The 15,731-nt window shown below is 43.4% G+C and overlaps 1 pseudogene; it reads left to right on the top strand.

The window, feature by feature from the left end:
* LOC147991311 (uncharacterized) overlaps positions 1 to 15,731 on the top strand; it is a 171,750-nt pseudogene that overhangs the window by 92,035 nt on the left and 63,984 nt on the right.

Genomic DNA, 15,731 nt, shown 5'->3' with positions numbered 1-15,731 from the left:
TATAAGGAAATATAAATAACAACTTTATTATTGCCTCTAGGGCATATTTCCTTCAGTCTCCCACTTGCACTAGAGTCAATAATCTAGATTGCACAGTAATTATATTAACACCCATGGAGTCTTGGTGCTGATCATGTTTTGCTCTTGAGATAGGCTTAGTCAACGGGTCTGCAACGTTCAGATCCATATGTATCTTGCCAATCTCTATGTCTCCCTCCTTGACTTGATCGTGGATGGAATTGAAGCGTCTCTTGATGTACTTGGTTCTCTTGTGAAATCTAGATTCCTTTGCCAAGGCAATTCCACCAGTATTGTCACAAACGATTTTCATTGGACCCGATGCACTAGGTATGACACCTAGATCGAATATGAACTCCTTCATCCAGAGTCCTTCATTTGCTGCTTCCGAAGCAGCTATGTACTCCGCTTCTCATGTAGATCCCGCCAAGACACTCTGCTTGGAATTGCACCAACTGACAGCTCCACCATTCAATAAAAATACATATCTGGTTTGTGACTTAGATTCATCCGGATCAGTGTCAAAGCTTGCATCGACGTAACCGTTTACGACGAGCTCTTTGTCACCTCCATAAAGGAGAAACATATCCCTTGTCCTTTTTAGGTATTTCAGGATATTCTTGACCGTTGTCCAGTGATCCACTCCTGGATTAGTTTGATACCTCCCTGCTAAACTAATAGCAAGACACACATCAGGTCTGGTACACAGCATTGCATACATGATAGAACCTATGGCTGAAGCATAGGGAATGACTTTCATTTTCTCTGTATCTTCTGCAGTGGTCGTTCATTGAGTCTGACTCAACTTCACACCTTGTAACATGATACGTCTCCAACGTATATATAATTTTTGATTGCTCCATGCTATTATATTATCTATTTTGGATGATAATGGGCTTTATTTTACACTTTTATATCATTTTTGGGACTAACCTACTAATCGGAGGCCTAGCCCAAATTGCAGTTTTTTTTGCCTATTTTAGGGTTTCGGAGAAAAGGAATATCAAACGGAGTCCAAACGGAATGAAACCTTCGGGAACGTGATTTTCTCAACAAACGTGATCTAGGAGACATGGAGTGGCCGTCAAGAAACAAGGGAGGAAGGCACGACGTAGGGGGGCGCGCCTACCCCCTGGGTCTGCCCTCCACCCTCGTGGACCCTCCGTTGCTCCACCGACATACTTCTTCCTCCTATATATATCCATGTACCCCCAAACATCCAGGAGCACCGCGAAAACCTAATTCCACCGCCGCAATCTTCTGTACTCGAGAGATCCCATCTCCGGGCCTTTTCCGGAGCTCCGCCGGAGGGGGCATTGATCACGGAGGGTCTCTACATCAACTCCATGGCCTCTCCGGTGATGTGTGAGTAGTTTACTTCAGACCTATGGGTCCATAGTTATTAGCTAGATGGCTTCTTCTCTCTCTTTGGATTTCAATACAAAGTTCTCCTGGATCTTCTTGGAGATCTATTCGATGTAATCTTCTTTTGCGGTGTGTTTGTCGAGATCCGATGAATTGTGGGTTTATGATCAAGTCTATCTATGAACAATATTTGAATCTTCTCTGAATTCTTTATGTATGATTGGTTTATCTTTGCAAGTCTCTTCGAATTATCAGTTTGGTTTGGCCTACTAGATTGATCTTTCTTGCAATGGGAGAAGTGCTTAACTTTGGGTTCAATCTTGCGGTGCTCGATCCCAATGACAGAAAGGGAAACAGCACATATTGTATTGTTGCCATCGAGGATAAAAAGATGGGGTTTACATCATATTGCATGAGTTTATCCCTCTACATCATGTCATCTTGCTTAAGGCGTTACTCTGTTCTTATGAACTTAATACTCTAGATGCATGCTGGATAGCGGTCAATGTGTGGAGTAATAGTAGTAGATGCAGAATCATTTTGGTCTATTTGTCTCGGACGTGATGCCTATGTACATGATCATACCTAGATATTCTCATAACTATGCTCAATTCTATCAATTGCTCGACGGTAATTCATTTACCCACTACAATACTTATGCTCTTGAGAGAAGCCACTAGTGAAACCTATGGCCCCCGGGTCTATCTTTCATCATATTAATCTTCCAACACTTAGTTATTTCCTTTGCCATTTATTTTACTTTGCATCTTTATCATAAAAATACCAAAAATATTATCTTATCATATCTATCAGATCTCACTCTCGTAAGTGACCATGGAGGGATTGACAACCCCTTTATAGCGTTGGTTGCAAGGTTCTTATTTGTTTGTGTAGGTGCGTGGGACTTGAGTGTGATCTCCTACTGGATTGATACCTAGGTTCTCAAAAACTGAGGGAAATACTTATGCTACTTTGCTGCATCACCCTTTCCTCTTCAAGGGAAAACCAACGTAGTGCTCAAGAGGTAGCAAGAAGGATTTCTGGCACCGTTGCTGGGGAGATTCGCGCCAAGTCAAGTCAAGACATACCAAGTACCCATCACAAACTCTTATCCCTCGCATTACATTATTTTCCATTTGCCTCTTGTTTTCCTCTCCCCCACTTCACCCTTGTCGTTTTATTCGCCCTCTCTTTTCCGCTCTCCTTTCTTTCGCCATGTCGGAATCAAAAAGGGTTGGGGGTTGTCTCCCGAGTTTTAGTACTTTTGACAATCCTTCTATTCTCTCTAAACTCATCAAAAATGATGCTATTGAAAGACCTACTGAAGTTATCAATGAGAATCTTAATAATTTTGATGAAGATGATTTCGGAATTTTTCATTATTTACTCGATGAATCTTCAAAATATGCTTGGGATAGACTATTAAGGATCCGGGCCAGCTATGTGCCCCAATACCAAATTGAAATTTACTTAAAAAGCGTTTATGTTGCCCTACCTTCTTCGTTTAAGCATGTCCTAGGTTCTATTTTTGAAGAAGGTTTTCTTGAAGGGGATGCCATAGATACTTATGAAAAGATGAAAACCATATTTGGGCACCCCCATGAATGAGAGGGTTGAATCCACATCTCTTTTGCTCTCCTACCAAAACAAATCTATCAAAGAGATGAAAGCTAGCTTAGATGCAAATTTCTATAAAATGCTTAATCTTTCTTCTACCATTAACAACCATGTGCTTTATCAAAATGGAAAGATTAATGCCATAGATAATAAGTTTGCTCTTTTCTTCCCTAAAACCAAATATGGCAATACCTAGATCTATCTTCGCTTTTATGCCTAGCTAGGGGCGTTAAACGATAGCGCTTGTTGGGAGGCAACCCAATTTTATTTTTATTCCTTGCTTTTTGCTCCTGTTTAGTAATAAATAATTTATCTAGCCTCTGTTTTGGTTGTGTTTTTTGTGTTTAATTAGTGTTTGTTCCAAGTAGAACAGTTGGGAAGACTTGGGGAAAGTCTTTTTGATCTTGCTGTAGAAAACAGAAACTTTAGCGCTCACGAGAATCGCTGCCATTTTTATTTGTAAGGTGATATTTAGTTAATTCGTTTTGCAGATGATTAATAAATAAATTCCTCACGTCCAAAAATTTATTTTAGAATTTTTGGGGTTCCATAACTTGCGTTAGCTACATATTACTACATACTGTTCTGTTTTTGAGACATTCTGTTTTTTGTGTTGTTTGCTTATTTTGATGAATCTATGGCTAGTAAAAGAGTTTACAAACCATAGAGAAGTTGGAATACAGTAGGTTTAACACCAATATAAATATATAATGAGTTCATTACAGTAACTTGAAGTGGTGTTTTGTTTTCTTTCACTAACGGAGCTCACGAGATTTTCTTGAGTTTTGTGTTGTGAAGTTTTCAAGTTTTGGGTAAAGATTTGATGGATTATGGAACAAGGAGTGGCAAGAGCCTAAGCTTGGGGATGCCCATGGCACCCCAAGGTAAAATTCAAGGACACCAAAAAGCCTAAGCTTGGGGATGCCCCGGAAGGCATCCCCTCTTTCGTCTTCGTCTATCGGTAATTTTACTTGGAGCTATATTTTTATTCACCACATGATATGTGTTTTGCTTGGAGCGTCTTGTATGATTTGAGTCTTTGCTTTTTAGTTTACCACAATCATCCTTGATGTACACACCTTTTGAGAGAGACTCACATGATTTAAAACTTATTACAATACTCTATGTGCTTCACTTATATCTTTTGAGCTATATAGTTTTTGCTCTAGTGCTTCACTTATATCTTTTAGAGCCCGGTGGTGGATTTGTTTTATAGAAACTATTGTTCTCTCATTCTTCACTTATATTATTTTGAGAGTCCTTTAGAACAACATGGAAATTTTCTATAATATAAGAACTTTCATACAAGTGCATTGAATACTATGAGAAGTTTGATACTTGATAATTGTTTTGAGATACGGAGATGGTGATATTAGAGTCATGCTAGTTGAGTAGTTGTGAATTTGATAAATACTTGTGTTCAAGTTTGTGATTCCCGTAGCATGCACGTATGTTGAACCGTTATGTGATGAAGTCGGAGCATGATTTATTTAGTGATTGTCTTCCTTATGAGTGGCGGTCGGGGACGAGCGATGGTGTTTTCCTACCAATCTATCCCCCTAGGAGCATGCGTGTAATACTTTGTTTCGATACCTAATAGATTTTTGCAATAAGTATGTGAGTTCTTTATGACTAATGTTGAGTCCATGTATTATACGCACTCTCACCCTTCCACCATTGCTAGCCTCTCTAGTATCGCGCAACTTTCGCCGGTACCATACACACACCATATACCTTCCTCAAAACAGCCACCATATCTACCTATTATGGCGTTTCCATAGCCATTCCGAGATATATTGTCATGCAACCTTCCACCGTTCTGTTATTATGACACGCTTCATCATTGTCATATTGCTTGCATGATCATGTAGTTGACATTGTATTTGTGGAAAAGCCACCGTTCATAATTTTTCATACATGTCACTCATGCATCATTGCATATCCCGGTACACTGCAGAGGCATTCACATAGAGTCATATTTTGTTCTAAGTATTGAGTTGTAATTCTTGAGTTGTAAGTAAATACAGTATCGTGATCATCATTAGAGCATTGTCCCAAGTGAGGAAAGGATGATGGAGACTATGATTCCCCCACAAGTCGGGATGAGACTCCGGACGAAAATAAAAAAGAACAAGAAAAGAGGCCAAAAGAAAAAATAAATAAAGAAGGCCCAAATAAAAAATGAGAGAAAAAGAGAGAAGGGACAATGCTACTATCCTTTCTCCACACTTGTTCTTCAAAGTAGCACCATGTTCTTCATATAGAGAGTCTCCTATGATATCACTTTCATATACTAGTGGCAATTTTTCATTATAGAACTTGGCTTGTATATTCCAATGATGGGCTTCCTCAAAATGCCCTAGGTCTTCGTGAGCAAGCAAGTTGGATGCACACCCACTTAGTTTCTTTTGTTGAGCTTTCATATACTTATAGCTCTAGTGCATCCGTTGCATGGCAATCCCTACTCACTCACATTGATATCTATTGATGGGCATCTCTGTAGCCCGTTGATACGCCTAGTTGATGTGAGACTATCTTCTCCTTTTTGTCTTCTCCACAACCACCATTCTATTCTACCATAGTGCTATATCCATGGCTCGCGCTCATATATTGCGTGAAGATTGAAAAAGTTTGAGAACATCAAAAGTATGAAACAATTGCTTGGCTTGTCATCGGGGTTGTGCATGATTTAAATATTTTGTGTGGTGAAGATAGAGCATAGCCAGACTATATGATTCTTTGGCCATGTTATTTTGAGAAGACATAATTGCTTAGTTAGTATGCTTGAAGTATTATTATTTCTATGTCAATATTAAACTTTTATCTTGAATCTTTCGGATCTGAACATTCATGCCACAATAAAGAAAAAAATACATTGAGAAATATGTTAGAAAGCATTCCACATCAAAAATTCTTCTTTTATCATTTACCTACCCGAGGACGAGCGGGAATTAAGCTTGGGGATGCTTGATACGTCTCCAACGCATCTATAATTTTTGATTGCTCCATGCTATTATATTATCTATTTTGGATGTTAATGGGCTTTATTTTACACTTTTATATCATTTTTGGGACTAACCTACTAATCGGAGGCCCAACCCAAATTGCTGTTTTTTGCCTATTTTAGGGTTTCGAAGAAAAGGAATATCAAACGGAGTCCAAACGGAATGCAACCTTCGGTGACGTGATTTTCTCAACAAACATGATCCAGGAGACTTGGAGTGGCCGTCAAGAAACAAGGGAGGAAGGCACGAGGCAGGGGCACGCCCTCCACCCTCGTGGGCCCTCCGTTGCTCCACCGACGTACTTCTTCCTCCTATATATATCCACGTACCCCCCAAACATCCAGGAGCACCACGAAAACCTAATTCCACCGCCGCAACCTTCTATACTCGAGAGATCCCATCTCGGGGCCTTTTTCGGAGCTCCGCCGGAGGGGGCATTGATCACGAAGGGCCTCTACATCAACTCCATGGCCTCTCCGGTGATGTGTGAGTAGTTTACTTCAGACCTACGGGTCCATAGTTATTAGCTAGATGGCTTCTTCTCTCTATTTGGATCTCAATACAAAGTTCTCCTCGATCTTCTTGGAGATTTATTCGATGTAATCTTCTTTTGCGGTGTGTTTGTCGAGATTCGATGAATTGTGGGTTTATGATCCAGATTATCTATGAACAATATTTGATTCTCCTCTGAATTCTTTTATGTATGATTGGTTTATCTTTGCAAGTCTCTTCAAATTATAAGTTTGGTTTGGCCTACTAGATTGGTCTTTCTTGCAATGGGAGAAGTGCTTAGCATTGGGTTCAATCTTGCAGTGTTCGATCCCAGTGACAGAAAGGGAACCGACACGTATTGTACTGTTGCCATTGAGGATAAAAAGATGGGGTTTATATCATATTGCATGAGTTTATCCCTGTACATCATGTCATCTTCCTTAAAGCATTACTCTATTCTTATGAACTTAATACTTTAGATGCATGCTGGATAGAGGTCGATGTGTGGAGTAATAGTAGTAGATACAGAATCATTTCAGTCTACTTGTCTCGGACGTGATGCCTATATACATGATCATACCTAGATATTCTCATAACTATGCTCAATTATATCAATTGCTCGACAGTAATTCGTTTACCCACCGCAATACGTATGCTCTTGAGAGAAGCCACTAGTGAAACCTATGGCCCCCGGGTCTATCTTTCATCATATTAATCTTCCAACACTTAGTTATTTCCTTTGCCATTTATTTTACTTTGCATCTTTATCATAAAAAATACCAAAAATATTATCTTATCATATCTATCAGATCTCATTCTCGTAAGTGACCGTGAAGGGCTAGACAACCCCTTTATCGCGTTGGTCGCGAGGTTCTTATTTGTTTGTGTAGGTGCGTGGGACCTGAGCGTGATCTCCTGCTGGATTGATACCTTGGTTCTCAAAAACTGAGGGAAATACTTACGCTACTTTGCTGCATCACCCTTTCCTCTTCAAGGGAAAACCAACACAGTGCTCAATAGGTAGCATAACACAGGCAAGAACCCTTTATTTGCTTGATCCATTTTGAAATTCTTCAAAACTTTATCAAGGTATGTGCTTTGTGAAAGTCCAATTAAGAGTCTTGATCTATCTCTATAGATCTTGATACCCAATATATAAGCAGCTTCACCGGGGTCGTCCATTGAAAAATTATTATTCAATTATCATTTTTTGCTATTCAGAAATTAAGTATCATTTCCAATCAACAATATGTCATCTACATATAATATGAGAAATGCTATAGAGCTCCCACTCACTTTATTGTAAATACAGGCTTCTCCAAAATTCTATATAAACCATATGCTTTGATCACACTATGAAAGCATATATTCCAACTCCGAGAGGCTTGCACCAGTCCATAAATGGATCGCTGGAGCTTGCACACTTTGTTAGCACCTTTTGGATCGACGAAACCTTCTGGTTGCATCATATACAACTCTTCTTTAAGATATCCATTAAGGAATGCAGTTTTGACATCCATTTGCCAAATTTCATAATGATAAAATACGGCAATTGCTAACATGCTTCGAACGGACTTAAGCATCACTACGGGTGAGAAGGTCTCATCATAGTCAACTCCTTGAACTTGTCGAAAACCTTTTGGAACAGGTCGAGCTTTGTAGACAGTAACATTACAGTCAGCGTCAGTCTTCTTCTTGAAGATCCATTTATTCTCTATGGCTTGCCGATCATCGGGCAGGTCAACCAAAGTCCACACTTTATTCTCATACATGGATCCCATCTCAGATTTCATGGCCTCAAGCCATTTTGCGGAATCTGGGCTCATCATCGCTTCCTCATAGTTCATAGATTCGTCATGGTCAAGTAACATGACCTCCAGAACAGGATTACCGTACCACTCTGGTGCGGATCTTACTCCGGTTGACCTACGAGGTTCGGTAGTAACTTGATCAGAAGTTTCATGATCATCATCACTAGCTTCTTCACTTACTGGTGTAGGGATTACTGGAACTGATTTCTGTGATGAACTACTTTCCAATAAGGGAGCAGGTATAGTTACCTCATCAAGTTCTACTTTCCTCCCACTCACTTCTTTCGAGAGAAACTCCTTCTCTAGAAAGGATCCATTCTTAGCAACGAATATTTTGCCTTTGGATCTGTGATAGAAGGTGTACCCAACAGTCTCTTTGGGTATCCTATGAAGACACATTTCTCCGATTTGGGTTCAAGCTTATCAGGTTGAAGCTTTTTCACATAAGCATCGCAACCCCAAACTTTAAGAAATAACAACTTGGGTTTCTTGCCAAACCACATTTCATAAGGTGTCATCTCAACGGATTTTGATGGTGCCCTATTTAACGTGAATGCAGTCGTCTCTAAAGCATAACCCCAGAACGATAGCGGTAAATCAGTAAGAGACATCATAGATCGCACCATATCTAATAAAGTGCGGCTACGACATTCAGACACACCATTACGCTGCGGTGTTCCAGGTGGCGTGAGTTGCGAAACTATTCCGCATTGTTTCAAATGAAGACCAAGCTTGTAACTCAAATATTCTCCTCCATGACCAGATCGCAGAAACTTTATTTTCTTGTTACGATGATTTTCCACTTCACTCTGAAATTCTTTGAACTTTTCAAATGTTTCAGACTTATGTTTCATCAAGTAGATATCCCCATATCTGCTCAAATCATCTGCGAAGGTCAGAAAATAACGATACCCACCGTGAGCATCAATACTCATCGGACCGCATACATCAGTATGTATTATTTCCAATAAGTCCGTTGCTCGCTCCATTGTTCCGGAGAACGGAGTCTTAGTCAACTTGCCCATGAGGCATGGTTCGCAAGCATCAAGTGATTCATAATCAAGTGATTCCAGAAGCCCATCAGCATGGAGTTTCTTCATGCGCTTTAACCAATATGACCTAAACGGCAGTGCCACAAATAAGTTGCACTATCATTATTAAACTTATATCTTTTGGCTTCAATACTATGAACATGTGTATCACCACTATCAAGATTTAGTAAAAATAGACCACTCATCAAGGGTGCATGACCATAAAAGATATTATTCATATAAATAGAACAACCATTATTCTCTGATTTAAATGAATAACCGCCTCTCATCAAACAAGATCTAGATATAATGTTCATGCTTAACGCTGGCACCAAATAACAATTATTTAGGTCTAAAACTAATCCTGAAGGTAGATGTAGAGGTAGCGTGCCGACAGCGATCACATCAACTTTGGAACCATTTCCTACGCGCATTGTCACCTCGTCCTTACCTAATCTTCGCTTAATCTGTAGCCCCTGTTTCGAGTTGCAAATATTAGCAACATAACCAATATCAAATACCCAGGCGCTACTGCAAGCATTAGTAAGGTACACATCAATAACATGTATATCAAATATACCTTTCACTTTGCCATCCTTCTTCTCCGCCAAATACTTGGGGTAGTTCTGCTTCCAGTGACCAGTCCTTTGCAGTAGAAGCACTCAGTCTCAGGCTTAGGTCCAGACTTGGGCTTCTTCACATGAGCAGCAACTTGCTTGCCGTTCTTCTTGAAGTTCCCCTTCTTCCCTTTACCCTTTTTTCTAGAAACTGGTGGTCTTGTTGACCATCAACACTTGATGTTCCTTTTTGATTTCTACCTCCGTAGCCTTTAGCATTGCGAAGAGCTCGGGAATTATCTTATCCATCCCTTGCATATTATAGTTCATCACGAAGCTCTTGTAGCTTGATGGCAGTGATTGAAGAACTCTGTCAATGACACTATCATCAGGAAGATTAACTCCCAGCCGAGTCAAGTGTTTGTGGTACCTGTCGGTGTCAAAACCGGCGGATCTCGGGTAGGGGGTCCCGAACTGTGCGTCTAAGGTCGATGGTAACAGGAGACAAGGGGCACGGTGTTTACCCAGGTTCGGGCCCTCTCTATGGAGGTAATACCCTACGTCCTACGTGATTGATATTGATGAATATGAGTATTACAAGAGTTGATCTACCTCGAGATCATAATGGCTAAAGCCTAGAGGTCTAGCTTGTATGGCTATGATAATGAGTGTCCTATCCGGACTAAGTCCTTCGGTTTATATTGACACCGGGAGGATCTAGGGTTACACAAGGTCGGTTACAAAGAAGGGAATCTACATATCCGGTCACCAAGCTTGCCTTCCATGCCAAGGGGAGTCCCATCCGGACACGGGTGCAGTCTTTGGACTTCGTATCTTCATAGCCCATCAGTCCGGCCCATGGCTAACAGGCCAGACGCCCGAGGACCCCTTAGTCCAGGACTCCCTTAGTAGCCCCTGAACCTGGCTTCAATGACAAGGTATCCGGCGCGTAGTGCTGTCTTCGGCATTGCAAGGCAGGTTCCTCCTTCCGAACTCCAAAATAGTCTTCGGACGAATTGATTGTGTCCGGACCTATAACATACAGCTGTAGAGCGTATAGCATTCTATGAATCCAATCCGCTGACAACTTTTAGTAATGTGACGTCATGCTTCTTGGCCATTATTTCGAACCGTTTCCCGCCCCGCCGTCCCATGTTTCGGGGCGTGGTTGTTATTGACATGTCTTGTCGAAGCAGAGATTGTGTCCCCTAATTGCGGGATTTTCATCAATACGAGCGTGGGTAACCCAAACGTCCTGCGGGAAAGATTCCTTAGGGATAGGCACGTTCTTAGGCTTAGGACGAGGCGTTCAATACCCGTTGCCTTTATAAAGGAACCAAGGGTCGTCTTTTATGCCAAACCTCTCCTCAGCCTTCCCAACCTCGAGTTCTAGCACCCAAGGTTCGAATTCATTGTTTCAAGCCTCCGCGTCATGTCCGGACCCAACTCTCAAGGTCGATGGGTGGCTTCCTCCGTTACGGAGGAGGATATCGCAAAGCTTGGGGCGGCCAGATATTTGACTGCGGAGGTCCACCACTGGCTTCCTGCTCAAGGACAGGTTATTCCGACCCCCAGATCTGGCGAGAGGGTCGTATTCATCTCCCACTTCCTCCGGGGGCTAGGGTTCGCTCTTCACCCCCTTCATCCAGGGGCTAATGTTTTATTACGGACTAGATTTTCATGACCTAGCCCCGGACTCTATCCACCACGTCTCGGCGTTTATTATTACATGCGAGGCCTTCCTCCGAATCCCCCCACACTTCGGCTTATGGCTCAAGACCATCAGTGTGAAGCCGAAGGTAGTCGACGGGGAATAGGTGAAGTGCGGCGGTGCTACGATCAGCCAACTCACCAGCACTCCTTGGCCAAAAGGTTCCTTTACCGAAACTTCCAATCACTGGCAGCGGGAGTGGTTTTACATTACAGAGCCCCGTAGCACCAAGTGGGTAGCTGCACCCACATTCCATCCTGGCCCACCGTTACAGCCTGCATCATGGGTCAACAAGGGGCTGGACTGGGGATCAGTTGATGAAGTGCAGACTTTACAGAGCCGCATCCGAACCCTCCTCGAGAGAGACATCGATCTTGTCAATGTGATCCAAGTGATGTTAGTTCGCCGAATCCTGCCGTGCCAGCGCAGGTCTCGCCGCATGTGGGAGTTTAATCCGGAAGGAGCACAAACCCTCCAACACTTCTTTAGCACCACACACAAAGGGATGTGGAAGTTATTTTTAGGGAAGCGGAAACATTGGACGGACACCACCGAAGATGCTGGCCTTAACTGCAGCCGTCCGGATACCCCGGCAAGCACTTGCATCCCGAACACATTATAATTATGCATACCGTAATATGGTACTGAGCAAGCTATCTTCTTCCAGGGCTGGACAAAGAAGGCGGAACAAATTATGTGTTCAACCCCTCTGCCCGAGGGCCCAGCGAATCCTGTTCTAACAAGGCTGCTGGCCCTGGCACCATACCAGATGCCTGTGAAGGAGGACGAGGATGAGAGTGAGATGACCAAAGATGGCCCCTATTCAAAGGGTGCATCGGACATTGTGTCTGGAGGAATCAAAGTCCCATCATCCGAAGACAAAAGTGAAGGGGAGGCCACTGTCTCCCTTCCTCCTAGGAAGAGAAGGGCCGCCTCCGAAGATGGGGAGAAGCAGGCTTCTAAGCGAGGCAACATGCCTCAGGTGGCTAGCTCGGGCTTGGAGGACGTCGAAGCACAGTCTCATGATGAGGACAAGCCTCAGGTCAAATCGTAAGTGAATCAAGGTTGTTTTAAACATATCCCGTTCCTTTCTTATAATGCCCAGAATATATATTCTTTGTTTTTGCAGTTCAGCACACAGTCTTCCTCAACAATCCTTTTCCACGGGGGACCTTCTCCCAGAGATGATGGAAAGTGAAACGCCCCCACCGGATTCCCCGTCCGATAGGGCAGACGACTTGGAGGTGTCGTCGCGGAGGGTCTCCCCCGACCAACAAGTGGTGCAAGGGATGATGAAGACATTGCCCGAAGGTGATACTTCGGTGGCCCAAGGTCCAGGGGACAACAATGAGGGCCCCGAACAATCTGATATACAGCCGGAGACGTATGAACGGATCCCTTCAAAGGGTGGCCATACTCCTACGACAGCCGCCGGAGACCCAGAGGCGCCGGATATCTTGACGAACATGCTGCGGCAGGCGTCCGTCTCAGAGGAACATCATACCTTAATGAGTATGGTGGTTGGAAAGGTCCAGTCCGTGAAGAGCAGATTGGATGAGGCTTCTAAGAGGCTTCGAGGTTTGTACTGTAATATGTGCAATTGTGTTTTATTCGCAAAATACACCTGTGTATAGATAGTAGCCCCTGAGACTCGGGTTGGCTTCCCATGGGAGGCGAACGGAGGATCAAGAAGAAACATTCAAGGACTAATCTGATTAATTTGAACACAGGCTGCTTCCCCCCTGGCTACTTCCCAGACTACAGATGTTGCCGAGCTGCAACGGAAGCTTGATATGGCCGGGGATGACATTGCGTTAATCAATGCGCGTCTTGACGAATCACAAGGTATGTATTCGGGGCAATCCCTTCACATACATTTTTGTGATATAAGCATGATGCTGAAATTTATATACTGTAATATGCATGACTGCAGATGGTGCTGCCGTCATTGAAACTCTTCGGGCGGAGCTGGCCCGAGCCAAGGAGCAGGCCCGGTGTAGTAATGCGGCTGCCGAAAAGGCATCGGCTGAGTTGAAAGCCGAACGAGCTGCTCGGCGTCAAGACGAGGAGAAGATATCCACGATGGCGCTCAAACTAAAAAATGCTACTAGCCACTATTTACTCCTTGAGAAGGAGAATGAAGCCAAAACGGCTAAAGTTGACAAGGCCTTACAAGAGGCAAGAGAAGTGCGGTCTGAATCCAGAGCCACCCGTGAGGAGATCCGGCAAGCTAGGGAGATTGCGGCTGGTGAGCCATTTTTGCTACAGACTAAATTCGGGGATCCAAACTATGCTTAGCTGAACCAATTGTGTAGTTCTCCGGACGAGTTTTTAGACTTGCCGAAGAGTTCTTCCGATGTGGCGCAGTTTTACCAGGCACAAGAGGGGTATGCAACCGAGAAGCTTTTCTGGTCACAATTCAGTGCGTCGAAGCGCCCCCTGTTGCTAAATGAGCAGATGTCCCAGTGGGCCGAGCTTCATAGGATATCTCGCGCTACCATGAAGAACATCATAACCCGGTTATGGCCAACTGAGCCTGTTCCGAATAGTTACTTCGGCTTGGTGCAACGGCTTGTTGACACGGTGCCACGTATCGACGCTGTGAAGCGGTCGATGTGCATCGAGGGTGCACGGATGGCCTTTGCCCGAGTCAAGACCTTCTGGGGGAAGATGAAGGCCATCGATGTTGCAGTGAAGAGTCCACCCAAGGGAAAGGACCACCAAAAACCGGAGCATTATTTTGAAGACGTCCTAGTGGCTGTCCGCTTGATAGAAGGTCAGTGCTCGAAAGACATAATGTTCGAGTGAGGTGTATGAGAATTGTACGAGACAATTTTATAGTTAATCTATTTTTATATATTGCTCGAAAGTTTGTGTTCCTCCTGTGCAGCCGTTTTAATATAATCTAAAAGTTTTCCAGTTGTCGGCTTCAGCCCCCTCGTGGGAAGTACGGGGGTGTTCGGAAAAGTATTTGATCACTCTTGACCCAACGTCTCGGTCCGTGAAGGAGGCGTCAATGCGGCGACCTAGGAAACCATACTATAGGGCATTAACACTTTCACTTAGCCATAGGAGTTTTATGGTGGGTCTACGACATAGCCCCTGGTATGTATGCGGCTTATTCATACGATGCGTGTACATATTTGACCGAAAAGAGGTCCTTCGTGTGAAACGGAGGAATCGCTAGAGATTCCGATAAGTCATCGAGTGGTTGACCAGCTCTCGCCGCATCATGACAGCCAGTTTTCAGCTTTCTCTACTGAGTTGCTGAGCCAGGTGAACCAGAAGCACAATCGCAGTAGTTCTCCCTTTACTACCCTAGCCGATAGAGCGGAACGTAGGATAGCAAGCACAGGAGTCGGGCAACCCAACTATTGACCCAAGACATGATTCGGAGCTGATGCATATAAGGCCAAACTCGTGACACCGAAGTATGCTGCAAAAGCTGTTCGGACTTTGTTGGCAACTCAATTGTTCTCGTACCGAGCCCCTGGTAAGTTTAAGTCGGGGTATATCTGTGAAACAACCATAGGAGGTGTATTCAATAATGGAAAGACGCGGATAAATAATATTGGTAATGTGAACTGGGACCTGAGCGATATGCCAAATATTACTTGATATATATAAAGGCCATGACCCCGGCTATTTGATATGCCCTGGGTCGAAGGCAGAGGAAAAAGGCATGTTACAGGCTAGAAAAAGAGTGCGGTCTACAAAAAGTTATTTTGGACCTCCTGTCGCATGTCTGCGCCGCCTGTCCTCGGCGAGGGCGTCCTTGAAGGAAGTAGCCCCGTAGGTGAGTGTACGGATCCGAACTACGATAGAGTCTGTTTTAGATGTTTCTCCTTTGCACCACCTATTTTTAAGAGGTAATGAAGAAAGAAAAAAAGGAAAGTAGATAAAAAATGTTACCGGAGTACTTGTAGAATTGTCCGTATTATGCTTCCGCCAACGCATATGGTATCTTAAGTGCGTAGTTATGTATGCGAGGTACAGTTTTAACGGGTACATGAGATAGGCGACGGAAGACGAACTGCTATTTTTGCTCCAGATTTGATCGATCTTCGGGGGAAATTGCTTCTGGCCCTCGGCACTTGGCTAGTGAACCGCTCCATCGTCCCTAT

This window comes from Triticum urartu, chromosome 1A (assembly GCF_056163025.1).
Source record: "Triticum urartu cultivar PI428250 chromosome 1A, HENAU_Tu73, whole genome shotgun sequence".
Taxonomy (NCBI): Eukaryota; Viridiplantae; Streptophyta; class Magnoliopsida; order Poales; family Poaceae; genus Triticum; species Triticum urartu.
Note: the sequence above shows the minus strand (reverse complement) of the source record. Positions and strands in the feature narration are given on the sequence as shown.